The following is a 17,142-nucleotide window of genomic DNA, read 5'->3' as shown; positions in this document are numbered from 1 at the left end:
CTAGCCTTCTTATTATCCTTAGCTTGTTCCCTAAGCTTATCACCCTTAACGTGCTGAGCATGATTCATAAGCATAGAGATGTTCATATCTCCAAGTAATATAGCACTTCTGCACTCATTTTTTACCAAATCTGACACTCCATACAAGAACTAATTTATCTGAGCCCTAGAGTAAGAAACCATGTGAGGAGCATACCTGAAAAGTTGGTTAAACTTCAGTCCATACTTTTGGACTTTCATGTTACCCTGCCTTAAGTTCATGAATTCTTGGACTTTTTCTTCGCTCAACTCTATTGGGAAAAACCTATCGACAAAAGTCTCACTAAAGCAATCCCAAGTGATAGGAGCCATATTTGCACCCCTATTCTCCTTCCACTGAGTGTACCAAATATGAGCAACATATTTCAACTGGTATGATGCCAACTCAACCCGATCATTCCTAATGACTTGCATTACCTCAAAGATTTTCTTGATCTCATCCGAAAAATTTGAGGATCCTCATTATCCTGTGATCCTAAGAACTCAGGCAGATTTATCCTAACAAAGTCACGGACCGTTGCTTCTACTAATCCATCATTTTCATTCACATGAGTATGAACCCGATTGTTCAGGTTAGTCATACTCTGAGCCAACATCTGTATAGCATTTCTAAACTCAGCATTGGCGACTTCTTGATCTAGGACTGGAGGAGTTGTGTTTGCATTCCTGGCATTCGTATTCCTAGCGTTAGCTCTACGAGGAGGCATGATACCTCATGCACAAAAACAATACCAAGAAAGTGAAGTTTTTCCTAAAACACTTCATAGCCTCCTTCTCATTAGATGTGGTGCACTTCACACTTATGAAAAGGAATCTACTTAGTGCAGCATTTTAAGACATCCTAGGACACTTAAACCTAGTGGTCTGATACCAAGTTTTGTCACGCCCCAAGTTACCCCCGAGACGCGAACACGGAACCTAAGACCACAAGTGATCCCAAGATAACCCTGCTAGCATGATCATGAGCATACTGAAGAATATAAACTATATGCGGAAGCTAAATCATAATTTATAATGAAAAGATGGGGAATACCCATATGCTAAAACTGATATAGTATGAAGACTAATGAGTTTAATATAATGAAGTTACTAACTCAACACTAAGATGAAGCTAACTATGTATGAAATAAGCCTCTAAAAAGACTAGAAATAGTGGGACAAGCCCCAACTAAATCTAGCAAAACTGAAAACTAAATGACTAAAGATTGAAATGAAACTCATGATTTATGTCCTCGTAGAATGAGGACTCATCACTGAATCTGCTAAAATAAATATCGGAAATCGATCTATGCATGATCTGGATGCTGAGAACCTGATTCTACATCACGAGAAGATGTAGTGCACGTATGTGTTAGTACTTGAAAGGTACTGAGCATGTAGGATAGAATAAAGTTGAAATAAAATAAAACTGAACAAGGACAAAAGCAAGTATAATAATCTAAGCATGATATAAAGAATGAATGCTAAGATAATTGAATGCAATGACCAATTGATAACATGGTGAAACTGAATACTGAGTATACTGATAAATGGTCAATGCAAAAGAGTCTGACTGAACTGTGGGAGCTACTAATAACCGATAATAAAACCACATAAGCTAAATGTGGAGTCGAATGTATACGCCCCATTGCGAGGACCTAATATACCCTGCCAGAGGTATAAAGTCATGTTGGCGTGATCACTAAACTGATTGCCCATAGAGGGGACTTACAAGCTACTTGGCTAGTAGTTCTGGGACTAATTGGGTACACTGAACCCTAGTCCAACTCGATATTATGCTACTCCCATGAATTATGCAACTAACTAATTATGTCTAAATTTTCTCTAAATACTGTATAGCTCAAAACTGAACATGGAAACTGAGAATGCAACATTTAATCTGATAATGATGCATTTTATAACTAAAATATCTGACCTAGCATCTGTAATTCAAGAACTAAAGAAATGTAAGCTAGGGTTCGGAAATTCATGTGATAGACTGAATAAAAACGTTACAATCTGATTTGGAATATATATTTAGTAAATTCATGAAGTTCTATCAAAGTTCTAGAAACCCTAGGTTTAATCATGATAAGAGAATCAAGAACTGACTGAAAACTAGGGACCTAATGAGTGAAAGGAACCCACTAGTGAAATCCCACTTCCCTGGTGATGAAATTCACAGAAAAACACTTAGATTTCGGGGTTGGAACTGTTGGAAACTTGCTTCGTTCTTGAAATAGGGTTCTTGAGCTTTTTCTCCTTTCTTGTTTCTAATTTTCTAACTTTTGGTTTATGATTTTGACTTAGGTTAATTTTTATTTATGTTTTTAGGCTTAAACTGACTAAAATTTGATGATTTAGAGTCAAAACGACGTATCTTAGGGTTTAAACAAAGTGGAAAAGACCAAAAGACCCCTATGTAAGTTTCTGTCGGACCAAACGACGGCCAGGACAAATGGTTTGTCGTTTGATCAACGCTCCATCCTTGGTCAGTAGGTTGGGCCTGTTCAACAAGCCTTTACTAAAACGGGCATAACCTTTTATTGGGAGGTCTGATTTTAGCAAGGTTGGTGGCTATGGAAAGATAATTAAATCATCCATCTGTTGATAGGTCATGGGATGCCTAATTCAGTTTTTGCTAAGAGTTATGACCATTTGAAATTGATCCAACTTCATTTCCCCCTTAATTGTCTGCTAATTCCAACCTACGGAACGTGGGTCCACCTATCGACCGTGCTGGTCATCCGTGTCTCTTTTCAGTAGATGAATGGGGTCTCAATCGACACCCATAGACTACGGACCATAGTCTGACCGACGGACTGTAGGTCCATCCGTCGACCAAGATTAACCAATTTTCCTAGGATGAGATTTTGGGAGTTTTTGACCCCATCGACGGATGTGCAGGATGGACCGTGGGTCGGGCTACGGTCCGTCAATTCCACCATTGGTTGCACCTGTAGACTTTTCTGTAAAGCTGGTTTTTGACCTGTTTTGGATACGGGGTGTTACAGATAATGTAACACTCCGCAAGTTCATCACTTAGTCTACAGACTCGCATGATAAACTACGTCTAAAAAACAATGTTTATAATCCTAAAAAAAGGTAATTAAAATAAATAGGACATGTTAGAATCAAAAAGTCAAGAAATGACCATGACATCCAGAGATTTGTGAAAGATTAGCTAGTGCACCTTGGTGTGTTTTAAGAGTCAGAATTAAGTCATATTTTGTAAAAAGGTTTAAAATACATGTTAGAGTGTATTTAGGGTTGAGACGTTCGGGTACGACAACCCAAGAACGACCCTAAAGGTCCTTGGAGAGGACCCTACATTGTGACCCCAAAGCTGTCAATTGACAGTAGGTAGTCTATGACACAAACGACAAGCTGTCGATGGTTCAACGGTCCGTCGATGGTGCTCATGGGTAGGTAATTAGGATTTTTCAAAAAATGGCTCAAAAACTAGTCTCCGACTAAAACCACAGACTGTACAGACTGGTCCACGCCCCGTAAACGTGAAGTCGTCGAATAGAGGTTGAGTTCACTTTTAAGTTTTAGTCAAGTTTAGGTTCATTGGTTGATTAGTAAATTAATTAATTAGGTATTAAGGGGTGTTTAATTAAGTTAGTTGGGGAATTAAAGATTTGTAACTCATTAAACTAACCTAACACCCCATTATTTCCCGAACCGAATTCTCTCCAACTTCTCTCTCTATTCCAAAGACCACCATTGAAGACCAAGTTCAAGTTTTATTAGGGATCAAAGATTAAAGTGTTTATCCATAAATATTCAAGGATTTTTAATGTATGGAAGCTATTCACTCTTGGTATCTCTTTCCCAAGAGGCTCTTCAAAATTGGTTTCCAAAGATGTCAAAAACTTGGGTTTTCATCCAATTACGTGAATTGTCTTTCAAATTGATAGGATGTTGAATTCCTTTGGTTTATATTGATAGATTATCATTGTTTATTTCTTAATTGTTGTAGTTTGTAGTCTTTGACCTAGTTCTTTGAAGGAATCAATGAATGAACCCTTTTCCCTAACCCTAGTTGTGAATTGAACTTCTAGATGATTAGAGATGTTGGAATTGAATATGTTATTGCTTAATTCACTATTATATGATGATAATGAGTGAATTAATGTATGAATATTGTGGAATCAAGTTTAATATGGTGAAGGAAATTCTTGGAAGCCATTGGTAAGACTTTTGATATTGTGATTTCTCTCCATCATTTTTGATAATGATGTTCAATTGAAGCATATGTGAATAGAATAGGAATATGATGATATGATGAATAGGCTGGAATGATATGAATGTATTTAATGTGAGATATATATAGGGGTATGATCAAGTTTGAAATGATTCTCTTGTCTGCCTTATTATGATATGACTATGATATGATAATCACACTAATAATGATGGTTTGGTGATGAAAGAAAGTTATCATTCTAAACCTAATGAGATAATGACATGATTATACAAGGGATAGTATCCTATGCCTATTAAGATATGATGATTAAGAAATCTTAAAGATATTTTAAAAAGGGACTTTAGCTTAGCACCAAGGGAACTAGATATGAGAGATGTCCTTTCTCAATGTGGTAAGGTAGGTTCACAATGATTCTCATGAGATAGAGACTACCATGCAATGTGCATACATGAGTTTCTAATAGATCTCCTAGTTCTTTAACTATGTTGCCCCCATAGGAAAACTAGCTAGTGGATCCACCTAGAATGCAATGTTCATGTTTTGGTTCTACCTTGGCAAATAGAGCACCTTCTTTCTGTGTAGGGTTTATCACACAGGATTTTATGTTGAGCTCACATGGTCTATTGTTGGCTAACACGATTGTTCCCCAAAGTAAAATGAATAAATGAAGGTAATAAATATGAACTCTAACTAGGTGACTTAAGGGGTTCTACTTAGGGTAGGTAAGGGTATGAGACTTAACCTATGAATTGCACAAGTTGACCTTGAGGGGTATCCTAGGAGGTTGTTCTTATGCACTTATGATATCAATGAAATGCTTAATGTTAGTTCTACATAATGTTGCTCTAGTATGATGTTGACTTCATTGGATGAACATGATATTAGTGTAAATTTTTATGTATGATGATGACTATACATGATGTTATGTTATATGAAGTATAAGCATTACTAATGATCTCTTTTCTAGTTCACTTAATTATGTGGGGTTATAGGGCTTCACATGAGCATTGCACTTGTATGCTTGGGATGGAATTGTGAGTAAGAGTTTTGTATGCTATGATGTCATGAATGCTAGAACATGAAGTGTCGATACGACTTTATGATATTGCTTTTCTTGTAGCGATATGAACATGGCCTTGTTATGATGTTGTTCTCATACATTAATATGTCTATGTATTAAATGTTGTTATTAATATGTCTTAATGATGATGTGATTATGGACTTGGATATGTGCTTATATGTGCATAAAGGCTTTCAAAGTGACTAAGAATAATTTTGAACAAAATGTCCCTTTGTTCATGATTTAAATAGTATTACTTGCATATGTTTTGATACTTAGTACTTGTGGTTTGTACTAACTCATATTCTTTATAATTATACAAATACGTAGGTTTCGTCCATTGAAGAGAATTCAAGGCCAATTAGCAAGGAAGACTTGAATTTATTCCCAAGTTATTGGTGAGTCCTCAAGTCCGAGGATGATGCCATTCTTCTACTCTAACTATGATATTAACTATGTCTAAAGACACTTGTTCTTTCCTTATTTTGAGACTATTGTTGTAAGCTTATATGTGGCATATTGTACTAGTGTAAGGGCTATGCTCAACTTTGTAATTCTCAATAGATGGTTTATGTGTGAGACAATACTAGACTACTTAAATGAATTGGTTATGTTGCATAAAAGAGAAGTCTATGTAACCTTCATAAGCATGGAGTCTATGTAAATTTCATATATGATATGTGAGAAGTCTAAGTGTACTTCACGATGTAAAAGGTTTAAATTTTCTGCATTTTTACTACCTATGATATGCAATGATGTATGCTAAGGGCTAGTCTAAGGCTTCTTCGAGGAGGAAGACGGCGGTTACGTCTAGGGGGTGCTTCCCGGTGGTGACAATTCTCTTTGACAATCTTTACATTGTGTCAAACTGAATTCCATAGACGCCCAAAATCACAAACTGTATCACTTGTGTTTTTCCCTCTATCAAAAATAGACATACCACTTAGTATTTAAAATACTAACAAACAAAGATAAATTTTTTTGTACAATTTGTTTCTATATTGCAGTAAAGATTATAGAAAGTCAAAAGTATAACATTAACTTATTATGTGAAGTTTGCATATTTTTCAAACCAATTGCATAGTCTGATTTATCCAGAGTAGAAACTACAAAAGTTTTTTTAGTCTGCGAAAATCAGAAACAACTAAATTTCACAGTGAATACAAAATGACAAAACTTTTTTAGTCTCCAAATAGAATTAAACATTTTCTTTATCATATAGAAATGTTTTTCTTTTCAATACCCTTCCAATTATAACATTTTGACATACTATTTTATCAATGAAAAATATGCATATCTCATTTTTCAAACTAAAGAATCTCTAAGGCAACACTATTTGCCAAGCAAAATTCATTCGACAACATTTAGTTTACAATTTTTTTCCAAAGATACACATGATAAAAAATCAATGTTGTCGATTTCCCTCTTGAGACAAAATAATAAGAAGGTTACCTGGTGTAATCTTTAACTAGAATACCATCAAAAACTTTTTTTTGTACATTGTCACTTGGACCTCACTACTAAAAGTTTGACTTACTACAACGCTTAAGTAGCAACGGTTGCACAATCGTAGCAATAGGTTGCTTATTACAACGTTTATAACTGTTGCAATATATCCTTAGATTTAATAACAATTCTTAATATGAACCGTTGCAACATCCCTATAATTGTCCCTATAGAGTTTCTATGGCTACATATTTTAGAATCATTGTAGTAGATGACACTGTGACAACGATTATTTAAGGAAAATGTTATTGTTATTATATTTATCTCTAAATATATTTCCTTACTCAAAAATATATATTTCCCTCCCCTAATTTTTCAAAGCATCATTTTTTAGGGTAAATCACATAAATGTACCATATAAAAAAAATATTTACCATTTATGTCAATATATTTTTTCTAACTAAATATAACAATTTTTAAGAATTAAAAAAGTGTACTGTTGACTTTCCTATGCCTCTTTCTCTGTCCTTTTTTTCTTCCTCCTCTTCTTTTTATATTTTTCTACTTCTTCATCCATTTTTTTCTCTGTCAATCTCTCTTCCTCCTTTTATTTGTTTTTTATTTATTATTTTTCATATAATTGATTTTTAATCAATTTTTTTTCAATATTCACTATTTTTATTCAAAAACATGACAAGAAAAGGAATAGAGAAAATAGAAAATTGTAGAATATCATGTACTCAGATAGAAATTTCAAAAGTTTATGGAAAGGTATTGTAATTGTAATAAAGTTGTATTAGATATGTTACATAATTTTACTAAAATTATATTAAAATCACGAACAATACATTTATAATACATACTACAAACTTTTCTTTTTTTTAGTGATATCAACTAAAATAAAGTAACACACTTTTAATACATATAGCAAATATCACTCATGTTCTCAGTGATACAAACTAAAATAATTTATAAGACACATATAATACATGTATTATTCATGAATAATATAAGTTTAATTCAATCTACAAATTATTGTCTTGTATTTAATTAGTTACATTTTTCAATTATTATTATTTTTTCTCTTCTGATTCAACTTTAATATTGTGTAACACATTTTTAATGCAAGTTTAATTTATTTTTTTGTAGTTTATTATTTGTTATTGTTAGATTACTTGTTTCATTCATTATTAGTTTAGTTTAATTCACTCTATAAATCATTGTATGGTGTTTCATTAATTAATTTTTTTTATTTATGCTTAATTCAACTTAAGTATTTGTGTATGCACTTTTAATACAAGTTAATTCATTTTGCAGTTTATTGGCTGATTTGTTATGATTGAATTACGTGTTTAATTCATTATTGATACAAGTTTTATTCAATTTACAAATTACATAATGCTCTTTCTTTTGCTACATTTTGCATTCGTATTTAATTCGCTTCTAATTCAACTTTAATGTGTGTAATATATTTTTTATTCATGTTTAATTCATTTGACAATTTATTATGTTTCTTCATTTACAATTATATTATTTGTCTAAATAATTTATTATCTTAGTGATAAAAGCAAAGATAATCTATAAGATACATATGATATAAGTTTTATTATGGATAATATGAGTTTAATTCAATTTATAGATCGTTGTCTTGTCTTTTATTAGTTACGTTTTTCATTTATTCTACGTTCTCTTCTAATTCAACTTCAATATTGTGTTATACAATTGTAAAACAATTTAATTTATTTTACAATTTTTTGATTTATTTATTACTATTGGATTACTTGTTTAATTCATTATTAATACAAGTTTAATTTACTCTATAGATCATTGCGTGTGATACATTTTTAATTCAACTTTAATATGTGAGTTATATATTTTTAATTCAAGTTTAATTCATTTTGCAATTTATTATATTCTCTTCATTTGTTGTGATTAAATTATTTATTTATTTAATTAATTATTGATACAAATTTTATTTATTTTATGAATTATTGACTATTCTACGAAAGAAAAGAAGAATAGAAACAAAAGAAAAAAAAGTAACAGAAAGAGAGGGAAAGAGACAACAAAAAGAAAATACATCAGAAAAGAAAAAAAGAGAGGTAGAGCAACAAAAAGAAAAGAGTGAGAAAGAGAGAAAATAAAAAATGTAGGAGAGAAAAAAGAGAAAGAAGCGAGAGAGAAAAATCTGACGGGTTTACTCAAGTAATTAATGTTTTTTTTTATTTCATTATAAAATCTGAAAGAACAATTCCCTTTAATATAAAACCCTTCCCAAATGTCGTTCTGGTCCTGAAATTCTCAGCGAAATTCTTGCTGAAGAAAACAACAGCGAAGTTCTTGGTGAAGAAAACAACAACAAAATTCTGGGCATTGATATCTTTTACTTCATTTGAAGCTTCACTGGTCTTTCGACAAAAAATTCTTGGATGTAAAGGTGAACAAATTTTATGTTTTCCTGCTAGTTAATGATTTCTATGTCCTCATTGAAAGATTTTTGAAAAATCTTAAAGAATAATATATGGGTTTGTCCTAAATCTATGTTATTTGTTCTAATCTAGGGTTATAGTTTGTATTTCCTGTTTGGTGAAGATTTGAGAACTCTCAAGAAAAAGTCGGGTGAATTTCAGTTTTATGTGAGAAATTTTGATTTGTAGTTGATTTGTTTTCCTCAAAATCACACACAAGACATATTTCATGTAAAAAGAAGTCTAAGAAACATGTCATTTTTTTCTATACATTCAACTGAATATGCTGAACTTATCACATTTGAAAAAACTCAAGTTACAAATTCACTAAATAGGATTGTCCAAATTTTGTTTGTTTTCACGATCACCCACAAAGAGACCAAAATGAATTTTTACATTTAAAAAATACGCAGAGTCTTTTGGAAATCGAGACTGTCCTCACAATCAACGTCCAAAGGGAAAACATTGTTAATCGATGTTGAACAGAGATGGATGGGAGAGTGTATAAGTTATTACTACAAGTGTTTTACTTGAATGAGACAATCTGTTACTTACTACTTATTAAGAATGATTATTATTGTCCTTAAGTTACCATATCAGATTTGCTAGAAAGATTACTTGTTATTGAAAACTTTTAAGCTGAGGTGATTTCATGTGTCAATGTATTGAATTCGAACTTCTACTAATCATGTCATGTATCTGTATAAATGAAAATTTAGATACTAAATGATGCAGCAACATTACTAGTCACTGGACGAGTTGATAACTTAGTTGAAGGAGTAGCAACACATAATTTTGGAAAAGCTCTCGCTACTCTTAATTGATATTTGGATTCATGTTTCGACTGTAAGTCAAAATCATACTAGTGAATACAGATTACAGAATTGTGAGTTATTATTTCTACAATTTGTTTGTTGACAATCCAATCTGACTAGATAGTGTAGAATACTGGAAACAACAAATATAGTCTTAGGCCAATTTTTTTGCCAAGTCGAGATAAATATAGTCTTAGGCCAACTTGATTGTAGTTAATGTATATTAAAGAGCATTAAATTTTGTGTCTAGTAAGAAAATAAATTTCATGGAGTAATAATTACTGCTACTAGTTATAGTCTCATCTATGCATCAGCAGTAATAATCTTGTGATAATTTTATTCTTATTGATTGACCCCTTTTATTTTTATGATGGATTATTTTGAAGAGATTATGAGAAAATAACAGTTATTTAAAAGAACATGTCTATTACTTAATAGATAACGGTCCAGTGGTCCTAGAGTTAGCCCAACTATTATTATTACTATTATAAATATATGGTTTCATCAGTAATGTTATTTAGTGAAGGTACATGTTTATCTTGAAGTTTCTTCTTCCTCTTTGTATATTTGTTTATATATGCATTAATTGGAAGAATTTTTATGCTAGAGTCTAAGAGAATTTCACTCAATTTAATTCTTGAATTTATTCCCTCTACCTTTTGATGAAAATATCCATTTTAGGGGTAGCTGCGTAGATTCAGATTTAGATTACACTATTTATTTATGATTCTGTTGCAATTTATTATTGTGAGAGCAGCATGCATAGGATAGGTGAAACTCTTCTAATTAAGTGTGTATGTATTGGTGCAATCATCAACTTTCCGATTTCTTTGATAGTCTAAACTATAAAGAGAATCATATAAAAAAGTTCAGCTTATACAACAATCATTACACGTTTGGCCAAAAAAAAATTCACAATTTGATGTATTTGGTCTACTATTATTGTTTATTTTTCTATCGCGACTCTTTTTTCTTGCTCTTCTTCTTCATTTTCCTATTGATGGTGATGTGGAGGGTTAAACCAAAGACCTTCCATGAGTTATTACAGTTTAGTACAGTTTATGTTGGAGGTTCAGTTGGTTACTTTCTTTGCGTGCTCAATGCAGATGTGGGCATTGTGCAGATTATGTTGAGTTGTGCAGATTATTATTATGCAGTTTTTGAATCTTAGCTAAAATCTGCAGAAATTTTTGAATGTGCTCTGAAAATGTGATTGTGCTGAAATCTGCATTTTTATTTGAAGTGTAATATACTAAATTGTGGAGCTTATTTGTGGTGAATTGTGTTGAAACACCGCAAATTAAACCTATCCAAAAAGAATATTACACATAGAATAGTCTGCTTGAATAGGATAAGAATTCACAATGGCTTTCTAAATTTTTCTAAAACATGATTTCCTTTGGCCCACATGGGTAGCTGCTGGTAGGTGTAAAATTGTTGTAGAATATCGGAGTTATGACTCCATTCAGATAGGAAGTCAGCTGTATAGTTTGCCTCTCAATATATATGATTGCACTTGAAGACTTCCAACTGATTCGTGAGCTTTTGAAGGCCCTGAACACACTGTTGGAGTGCCAATGGAGGGTGGCTGTTGTGAGCCTATACCCATATGGTTCCTTTGCTTCCATTATCTTCTATTATTAGCTAAATCCGCATTGGTTCCAATAAATCATAGGATTTTTCAGATAGCCTCCTTATATTTGATTTTATCTCTACCTTATACTCTTTAAGCACCTTCATTTTATCCTTTATGTCCAATCTGATGCAGTTGTTTCAAGATTTGTCCAATCTTGTTCGATTGCATATCCATATTAGTTTGTAACTTATTGAACTTTAATCTTCTGGATATATAGACAGTATATTCACTTCAATATAAGATTGTTGCTCCTACAACCATTCTGTAAAATTTGTTCTTACTTTTTTAGGCACTGCATTCAATGAAAATCTCTTTGTATCTCTACCCACTGTTCTCACACTTGTAACTACTCCTTTTGACCATCCTTTATCGCATTTATATTTGATAATGGAGTCAAAATCTCTTTGTATCTCTACCCACTTTTCTCACACTTGTAACTACTCCTTTTGACTATCCTTTATCGCATTTATATTTGATATGGAGTCTTTATTTTTGAACTATTTTACTGGCACTATCATATGCTCTCTCTAGTTTACCAAATATCATGTTACAAGATTACCAGTCATGAACGATACATATACATGAAGGCAACCAATTTAGTATTTCTTTTGTTCCTTTGTTCTCTGGTTTTGCAACAAAACAGAAAGCACTAGTTGAAGGTAGTTTGTTCTGGTTGGAGGGTGATATATGGTATACTTTACACTGTCTCCTGTTGGGATGAGATACATGCATTCATTTTGGGATTATAGACTTCCAACGCAGCAATGAAGTTGCGGAAAAGGTTGAGATTAGTCCATACTCCATATATATAGTTAAATGTTATTTGAGTTTATTGAGTTTATATGTCTGTCTTAGATAAAGAGTAATAACTTTGTAATATATGACTTGTGCAGCCATTAAGATTTTTTGCGAAAAAATTGCTAAATTATTTATATTTTTTGTAATTGTATGTAGGTGATGAAGGCGATGAAAGCAGTAGTGAAGACTTGATATAGTAGCTGATGTGTGGTGCTTGTGTTTCACCTTTTTTTGCATTGGAAAAAAATATTTGTATGTTTGTTTTATTGATATTAGCCTATATGGATGTTGAATTATATAATTGGTAATGAACATTTCTTTTCATGAACTATTTATGTGTTATTTTATGTTATAAAATTACTGCAATAATATATATATATANTATTCTATAATAACTGTTGCATTACCATGTAATAGCTATTGCATTACTCTGTAATACCCATAGAAATAGCTTATAACAATCGTCGCAAAGAATGAAATGGTTTTTGAATAGAACAAAAACCTATAGCAATAGCCTCAAAAAAATTAGACGCATAAATTTTTTTCTGAAGGTTCATAACTGTACCAATATGATACTAATCTTTGGCAATTTATTAAACGAAAAAGGGCCTAAAATACCTTTAAAGTATTGAAAATAGTATAAAATTACCCTTTATTCACTTATTGGCTCCAAAATGCCCTTGTCATACACCTTTCGGTTCAAAATTGACCACTTATTTAACATTTTTATATGTAAACTATTTAAATATTTTTTTTAAATACGTGTCGCTTAACTATTTGTTATAATTTAACTTATTAGTATAATTATAAATCAATCCACTACCCACCCATTACTAACTAAACTCCACCTTATTAATAATCCAATTATAATATCAAAATCGTCATAAACACTGCTAAAACACGATGAAATTATAGATTCCTGAAAATTACATCCAAAATTATTCAAGTTCGAATTGAAGCCCCAGTTAAATTTAGGTTGAGCCGCTTATTTAGGAGGACACTTTCAATAAGATTCTCTTTCAAGCTTGAATTATAAATTTATGATTAAAGGTAAAGAAGTAATACATCCTGAATTAATTCATGCACTTTTTTAAATATAATTTTATAAATATTTATGATTTGTTTTTTTAAAATCTTTAATATATTATTTTGAAAAAAAAGTTACCTATGAAGTAATATCACATAATTTAGACGTAAGAATATTTAAGATGAACATAGTCAGACTTTTAAGTTTATCGGTAATTTTTATTTAGACACTTGAATGTATGATAATTACTTCTATAGATATTTTCGCCTCAAATTTTTAAAAAACACTCAATTGGTAGTAGCTTTTCTGTTTTTTCATTAATAATGTGACGGGTTTATTAATTTGGAGGGGTTTAATTAGTAATGTGTGGGTAATGATTTGATTTATAAAATATACTAATAAGTTAAATTATAACAAATAGTTGAGCGCCACATATTAAAAAAATATTTAAATCGTTTAAATATAAAACCGTTAAATAAGTGGTCAATTTTGAACCAAAAAGAGGATGACAAGGGTATTTTGGACCCAATAGGTGGGTGAGAAGGGTATTTTGGAGCCAATAGGTGGATGGAGGGTAATTTTGTACCATTTTCAATACTTTGAAGGTATTTTGGGCCCTTTTCCGTTTATTAAATTGAAAACCGTTGCAATGGGTATATTGCTATAGTTTTTTGAACCGTCGCACGTAATCGTAGCAACAAGTCTATTGCTACACGATCTGTTGTACAGGTTGCATTAATCGTGACATTAGATCTATGGCTACGGTGGGGAAGTCTACTGCAACGTACATGAATTGTGACAATAGATCAAATTTCTAGTAGTGCCTTGCTAAAAAAAAGCATCGAATTATGGAGAAATAGTACATTAAATCTTTTACTTTCATGATTTGTTTTTCTCAATTAGTAGAATACAACAAATACCAATAATATAAGAATTTCTTCAAGATTGTTATTTCTCTTTTATTCCTAAGATCCATAAAACAAAACTTTGAAGAACTTTGTAAGACACAACAAAATTTAAGAATATTGTCACAACTAGAAAATTAAAACTAGTAGAAACTAGAATCAGAAAAAGATTAGAAAAACTATACGAAGTATTTTTTTTAAAGAAGAATTGTTGTCAATCTCTGTTTAAAGAATCTTACTGATTACAACAATCTTTGAAAAAACTCGAAGTTACCAAAGTGTAATAAACGAGTGAAGAACAGAAGAACAAAAATTAATTCATAAATCTAAAATCTATAACACACCAGAATCTGGAAAAACAAAAAGAAGATCAAGCCCACTGAATGCACAGTGTCCCCTTGAGGAAGTTATTCCCCTTGAGGAAGTCCAGAAATTGGTTCTTTTAAAAATTAAAGGAAATCCTTCAATTTCTAGAAAATAAATGGTAGTGTGAAAATGTTCTTATTGTGCCTTACGAGAAAGATTACAAACTTTTTGAAATGTCACAATCTTTTGGAATTATCACAACCTTTCATACAAGTCACAACTTTTCATTAAAGTCACAACTTTTCATAAAAGTCGCAACTCTTCATTTTCCATTTACACATTTGAAACCCAACAATGAAAGTTGTATTGTATGAATTTTAAAGATATGTCCTATTCTCTGATATTGTATTGTATGATAATTTTAAATATATGTCCTATTCTCTGATATTCCTTTTGGTGTGTTATGGATACTACGTCTTTTGATTGACTTGAATGTACAATAATTTTTAGTAGGAGTAATTGACCAAAAATATTTGCATTATATACCTTAGTGGTAGTAGCATTTGGATATAAGAAAAGAGTGTACATAATTTTTAACATGAGGGAAACTATTGTAATAGCATTTTTGAAATGCATTTTAAAAAGTTACAATTTTGTCTATTTTTATGTAATCTGATAAGTAAGTGTTATACACCTAATATCTAGAAACAAAACTAATGTGAAACTGATTATTTTCACATAAGTTTGGGCAAACTTAAACTATAAGGATCAGGTGGGAAGGTAATTAATATTTTGTAATATTTAAGTAAATTTCAGTTAGTCCTATTTTTATGCCCTAAGTTTTAATCCTAATACATTGTTCGTAGTAACATTCATTTTTTAAAATACTTTTATGACTTTTAATAATCATCCCATATTGTATTTTTAATTTTCATAATTCAACTTGTAAAGAATGTCAACAAATTTTTAGCATAAGAGGGTGGAAGGTGGTACACGTTACCTTTATCCTCATTGGCTAATATTGCATCAACTGATATGAATGTTGGAATACCATTAATTAGACTTGGGGAATGACCGCTTCTTGTTGAGGTTGTCTTTTGTGTTGCTTTTTATATTCCTTGATGTCATACGCCATCACCTCTTAAGAAGAACAAAGGATACAACCGTAATAACGTTTGACTCTATATTTGTACCCTGAATGCTTATGAACAATTATTTCTTGCTTAGAAGGTATATTTGGATCGTTTCCATCTTTCCAAATTGTTGCAACATTATTTACTTAGTGTTTGTTGTACACTCATTCGTCGAAAGAGGCATTTTAAGCAATGTGATGTTGGATATTGTGGAAACTTGATTGGTCTTTTAGTTGGCGAAATATTTGCGCATATGAGTTTCTCTCCATTAGTTATTTGATTTTTTCTGCAATTTTTTCTAACAGTATTCCTTCTTTCACATTTGATATCATGTTGATCAACACATTGCCTGTATCAAAGAAGTATAGTTGAAAGTAATACGGATTGTTATAACATGTTACCAATGATGGTAAATCGTGATTAAATTGATCTTGTGCTCTGAATGAGTACACTCCATTTCTTGCAGATATCATTTCCTTATCCAGGTTAACACAAGAAGATGTAAAAACAATATACTATTATATGCATGAATATTTATGCAAAAGTATATAGCGTCTCCAGTGGAAGCTACAAACATTTCATATAGTTGTGTTGGAGCTTCAGTGATTGCTCATTCGATATATCTGCTTGCACAATAAAATGGTTGAGGTTCTCGTTAAATCTTTTTGCAGCATAGTAAATCTAATCTAAGATGGTTTTTAACATATGCAGATATGATAAAAGATAAGTTGTAACCAACAACTCCTACATAGATAAATATGGTGGGAGAAATATGTTAAAAGTACATATTCTTCAAAGTATTAAATGTTCAAGATATGTATGATATGAATAGTTTTTTTCCAATGTACCTTCACCCTCTCACTCTTAAGAAAATGCTCAAAAAAGCCAATTTATTATAGGTTTCTTCTTCAAACGTAGATGTTCATCTTGTAAATGTGCTATTGTTCGGCTTTCTAATATATATTATTCCACCTTTCGCAATGCGATTTATAATTTCCTTTTCTTTATAAGAGGAAGAATACTTTATTCATTTAGAAAAAGCATGAAATACTTATGTGTGTCTCTATGCAAATGTGTTAACCCCGTACTGACTACTCATGTATGTAGAATTTGACATGATTATCTAAGTTCTTACCTGTATTGTTTATATCATTTTTGTGTGGTTGTATTCATGATTAGTTTTACGAGTAGATGGGATGTTGTTTTCTTTATCAAATGTTGTATTTGACATGACAAGACCATAGCTTGCAATGATTATTAAAGTAAGACATACTGAGTACTATATGTAGTATCCATATGAATATATATATATATATATATA

At 31.3% G+C, this 17,142-nt stretch overlaps 1 long non-coding RNA gene across 1 annotated transcript; it reads left to right on the top strand.

The window, feature by feature from the left end:
* Positions 1–8,838: 8,838 nt before the first annotated feature.
* On the top strand, positions 8,839–12,778 carry LOC107016233. The gene is made up of 2 exons (XR_001456436.2): positions 8,839–9,170; positions 12,607–12,778. It is a non-coding gene; the product is annotated as an uncharacterized LOC107016233 (long non-coding RNA).
* Positions 12,779–17,142: the final 4,364 nt, after the last annotated feature.

This window comes from Solanum pennellii, chromosome 4, assembly GCF_001406875.1.
Source record: "Solanum pennellii chromosome 4, SPENNV200".
In the NCBI taxonomy this organism is placed as follows: Eukaryota; Viridiplantae; Streptophyta; class Magnoliopsida; order Solanales; family Solanaceae; genus Solanum; species Solanum pennellii.
This window is presented reverse-complemented; position numbering and strand designations above follow the sequence as displayed.